The following is a 6,000-nucleotide window of genomic DNA, read 5'->3' as shown; positions in this document are numbered from 1 at the left end:
CCCGTCTCGGCCTCCCAAAGTGCTGGGATTACAGGCTTGAGCCACCGCGCCTGGCCTGCCAATTTTTAAAATATTAATCACACAAATATACTGTCTTTATTCTCAGATAACATGATTGTCTATGCATAAAATTGCAAGCAATCAACAACAAAATTGTTGAACTAATAAGCAATTAAAATAAGGTTGCAAGATATAAGACTGATATACCCAAGTCAACAGAGAATAATTAAAATTTGAAATTAAAATCAAAATTGTATTTACGTTAACACCAAAAAATGAAATACTTAGTTAAAAATCTAGTAGAGTATGTATAAAATATACATAAGGAAAATCATAATACTCAGATGGAAGAAATTGGAGAAGATATAAGTAAATGGAAATGTATTTTATATAGATAGAATATTATCTATAGAGGCAACACAATCTCAATCAAAATCTTAGCAAATAATTTTATGAATGTTGACAAACAGATCATAAAGTTTATATATGAAGGGAAAACACACAACATAGCCAACACAATATTGAAAGACAGGACAAACTTGGAAAGCTGACATTACCTGACTTTAAGACTTACTATAAAACTAAAGCAATCATGATAGTGTGGTATTGGCAAAATATTATACAAATATATATTGGAGTAGAATAGAGTCCAGAAATAGACCTCCACAAATACAGTCAACTGATTTTTGAGTAAGGAGAAAAGGCAATACTTGAACTAAGGGTTTTTTTCTAGCAAATAGTGCAGGAACAACTGGAAAACTTCATTCACAAAATGCATAAATAAACCAGACACAGATGTTGTACTTTTCAAAAATCAATTTTTAAAAATCCAAGTTAAAAATGCAAAACTATAGAACTCCTGTAAGATATCATAGAAAAAATTTCAGGGAACCTTGGATTTGGCAGTGACATTTTAGATACAAGAACAAAGGCATGATCTATTTTTAAAAAATAATAAGCTGGTCTTCATTAAAACTTAAAAACTTCGTTCTTCAAAAGACAATGTCAAGACAGTGAGAAGACAAGCTACAGAATAGAAGAAGAATTTTGCAAAAGACATATAGGATAAAAGGACTGTAATCTAAAATATGACAAGAACACAAAAATTAACAAGATAAAAAACAAAGAACTCAAAAACGGGCTAGTGATCTAAACAGACAACTCGTCAAAGAAGGTATACAAATGGCAAATAAGCTTATAAAAATATGTTCTTGTTTCTCATTAAGGAATTGCAAATTAAAACAAAAATGAAATAAGATTACCCACCTATTAAGATGATAAAAAATCAATCATTGACAATACTTAAACACCAGAGAAGATATACAGGAACAGGAGCTCTCATTCATTGTTGATCATAATGCAAAATGGTATAAACATTTTAGAAGATATTTGGTAGTTTTTTATTTTTTTCTTTTTCAATTTGTATTTTAGCATCATGGGTACACATGCAGATTCGTTCCAAAGGTATGTTGTGCGACACTGAGGTTTGGGGATTGAATCCATTACTGAGGTAGCGAGCATAGTACTCAATAGGTAGTCTTTCTGGCCTTGCCCCACTCCCTTCCTCTCCTCTCTAGTGGCCCCAATGCCTACTATTCCCATCTTTATGTCCATGTGTCCCCAGTATTTAGCTTCTAAATAAGTGAGAGGATGCAATATTTGATTTGCTGTTTCTGCATTAGCTTGCTTAGGGTAATGGCCTCCAGCTGCATCTACGTTGCTGCAGAGCACATGATTTCTTTCTTTTTCATGATTGCATAGTATTCCGTGGTGTATATATATCACATTATCTTTATCCAACCCACCATTGATGGGCATTTTAGTTGATTCCAGGTTTTTGCTATTGTGAATAGCACTGTGATGAATACACAGCGGTGCATGTCCTTTTGATAGAAATATTTATTTTCTTTTGGATATATACCCACTAATGAGATTGTTGGATTGAATGGTGGTTCAACTTTTACTACTTTGAAAAATCTCCAAACTGCTCTCCCAAGTGGCTGGACTAATTTACATTCTCAACAATACTGTATAAGTGTCTTATTTTATCTGCAGCCTTGCCAACATCTGTAATTTTTTTGCTTTTTAACAAAATTCATTCTGACTGGTGTTAGAAGGTATTTCATTGTGGCTTTGTGTGGCTTTGATTTGCATTTATCTGATGATTGGTGATACTGCACTTTTTTCATGTTTGTTGCCTGCTTGTGTGTCTTTCCAGAAGTATCTGTTCATGTCCTTTGCCCACTTTTTAATAGAGTTCTTTGATTTTTGCTTTTTTATTTGATTAAGTTCCTTATAGATTAGGGATATTACACCTTTGTCAGATGCATAGTTTGGGAATGTTTTCTTCCCTTATGTAGTTTGTCTGTTTACTGCCTTAGTTTCTCTTGTTGTGCTGAAACTCTTTAGTTTAATTAGGTCTCACTTGTCAATTTTTGTTTCTGTTGCAGTTGCTTTTGAGGAAATAGATATAAATTCCTTGCCAAGGCCAATATTGAGACAGCTATTGCCTAGGTTTTCTTCTAGTATTTTGATACTTTCAGGTCTTACATTTAAGTTGTAATCCATCTTGACTTAATTTTTGCATACAGTGACAGGTAGGGGTCCAATTTTATTCTTATTTTTATGTATAGCCAATTATCTCAGCACTATTATTGAATGAGGAATCTTTTCTCCATTGCTTATTTTTGTCAAGGTTTCAAAGATGATTGTAGGTGTGTGGCTTTATGTTTGTGCTCTCTATTCTGTTCCATTGGACTATATGTGTTTTTGTACCTGTACCATGCTGTTTCAGTTACTGTAGTTTTGTTGTATGGTTTTAAAACAGGCAATGTGATGCTTCTAGCTTTTTTTCTATTGAATTAGGATTGTTTTCACTATTTGAGCTTCTTTTTCATTTCATATGAATTTTAGAATAGTGTTTTGTTAATTCTGTGAAAAATGATTTTGGTAGTTTGATAGGAATACTGTTGAATCTGTAGATTGCTTTGGGCACTATGGCCATTTTAACAATATGATTCCTTTGATCCCTGAGCATGGGATTTGTTTCCATTTATTTGTGTCATCTGTGATTTCTTTCAGCAGTGTTCTGTAGTTTTTCTTGTAGAGATCTTTCACCTCCTTTGCTAGATGCATTCCTAGGTATTTTATTTTTGCATGTGTGGCTATTGTAAATGGGACTCTGTTCTTGATTTAGCTCTGACAGAACATTATTGGTGTATAGAAATGCTACTAATTTTTGTACATTGATTATGTATCCTGAAACTTTACTGAAATTTTTTCTTCCAGTTCTATGAGGCTTTTGGCAGAGAGTCTTTAGTGTTTTCTAGGTATATAGAATCATACAAATGCCAAAGAGACCTAGTTTGACTTTTTTCCAATTTGGACACATTTAACTTATTTTTCTTGCCTGATTGCTCTGGCTTCAATTTTCAGTACTACGTTGAATAGGAGTGATGAGAGTGGGCATTCTTCCTTGTTCTGGTTCTCAAGAGAAATGCTTTCAGGTTTTGCCAATTCCATATAATATTGACTGTGGTTTTGTCATAGTTGGCTTTTGTTATTTTAAAGTATGTTCCTTCGATGATTAGTTTTTTGAGAGTTTTTATCATGAAGGGATTTAGGATTTTATTTAAAACTTTTTCCACATTTATTGACATGATCATTTAAATATTGTTTTAATTATTTTCTTATGGTGAATCATATTTATTGATTTGCAGGTGTTAAAACAACTTTTCATCTCAGTAATAAGGCCTACTTGATCATGGTGAATTTACTTTTTGTTGTGCTTCTGGATTTAGTTTGCTAGTATTTTGTTAAGAATTTTAGCATCAAGGTTCATTAAGGATATTAGCTTTAGTTTTTTTTTTTTTTTTTTTTTTTTGCTGTGTCTCTATATTTGGCAAATTTCTTATAAAACTAAACATACACTTGATTGCAATCCAGCAATTGTACTCTTTTGTATTTAGCCTAATTATTCGAAAATTGTGTCTACACAATAACCTGAATACACATGTTTATAGAAGTTTTATTTGTAATTACCACAACTTGAAAGCAACCAAGATGTTTTTCATAGGGGAATGAATAAACTGTGGTACATCTCTACAATGGAATATTATTCAGTAAAAAATAACTAAATGAAAATAAAATGATCTATCAAGCCAGAAATAAACAAGCAGAAACCCAAAATGCATAATTCTAAGTGACACAGGTCAATGTCAAAATATTATGTACTCTGTGATTCCAACTATATAACACTCTGGAAAGGGCAAAGTTATGGAGACAGTAAAAGATCAGTGATTACCACATTTCAGAAGGTGGGAATAAATAGGTGGAGTACCGGATTTCAAGGGCAGTGAGATTAATCCGTGTTATAGTATAATGGTGGGTATACATTATATATTTGTCAAAACCCATAGTATGTACAATACTAAAAGTGAAACTTGATATAAACTATGGAATTTAGCTAATAATAATGAATCTATGGGCTCATCAATTGTAACTAATGTATCACACTAATGCAATATAATAATAAGGGAAGCTGTGTGTGATTGAGTGTATGGGAACTCTTTGTATTTTCCATGTAATTTTTTATAAATCTAGAACTTCCCTAATAACTAGTCTACTGATAAAAAAAAAGTTGGACTATTCTTACATGTGTATTCTTCTTGGTCTCATTTCAGTGTGCTTCTTGTAATAATAAATAGCTTATATTGCTTGGAAATCAGATAAATAAAAGTTTGAATTCAGTCTCTGTGACATCTTTTATATTATATTTGAAAAGTTACTTTGTCTTTGTCTCACTTTTTTCATCTGTAAATTCTTCTTAACATTGCATTCACTGCTGGCACAATGTGGACTTTTTCTATTTTCTTAGTTTTTATATACAGAAATATATTATGTGTGTTGTCCTGTTTGGGTCAACTATATGCTCTCTCATACCCCTTTCTCTCTTTCACTCTCATTAAAAGATCAGATCATTTAATCTCTTACTGATATAATCACTGTGGGCTTATGTGGAGATCAATGGAAGATATTTCCCCACTAGAGAATTACTAACGGACTGTCCCTAGGGTAGAGGCATTGGCCAGACATGTTTATTAGAATACATTATCATCATCTCTGTTCTTCTTTCAAAGCCAGGTTAACCAGTGACTTAGAGACTACTTAGTGCAAAGGAAAACAAATCTAAGAATTGAACGGAGAGCAATAAATGTCTCCACCGTGTTCTAGAGTTTTGTTTCTTTTTCGCACTATCCTATATTGGAATGTGAGACTCTCTGAATATTGAAAAGATAATGTCTATAACACATGTATGGTACATTTTGCTGTTTATGAAGCACTTGTACATTTCTCATTTCATTTGATTTTTGCAACAATACTGTGAGGTGTTTGTGGCCAAAGTCTGAACTATGATTAAGATGATTAGGCAACTACATTTCTTCAGGTTTTTGATAGAGACCTGACATTTCCATATAGTTTAAAATAAAGAATAGATATTCTTAGTCCATTTCCTTCCTAACCTTGTGACTTTCATGATTCATTGTTAATGTAACTAATAACTCCACTTTACATTAAGTAATTATGTTTGTGTGTGCAAATATGTGTGTTCTTTATTGCTGCTGTTATTTTTAGCAAATGTATCTTTTTTCATTGCCACCATGCTGTATTACTTCTCTCTTTGGCCAACTTATTTCTACCATTATTTTTATATGCACATTTGTGTTTGCAATAAACATTTTTAACTTATGCAAAAAGATATTTATATATAAATCTTATGGTACAAGATAATGTTTTATCTAATCATAAGAAATAAGAAGCTCTGTTATCCAATTTTGTTTGCTCTAAGAAGCACTAGACCAGCACCTTTGCAATTGACATTTCTTAGAATCACAATTATAGTAGCATTCATTTATCAGTATGCCTTATAATTTGTAAATTTTAAATGATTTTGATGCTATATTTTAAGGTGATAGTACTCATTCAATTAAAAATAAAAAA

The sequence above is a fragment of the Colobus angolensis genome, unplaced genomic scaffold (genome assembly GCF_000951035.1).
Source record: "Colobus angolensis palliatus isolate OR3802 unplaced genomic scaffold, Cang.pa_1.0 Scaffold373, whole genome shotgun sequence".
NCBI lineage: Eukaryota > Metazoa > Chordata > Mammalia > Primates > Cercopithecidae > Colobus > Colobus angolensis.
This window is presented reverse-complemented; position numbering follows the sequence as displayed.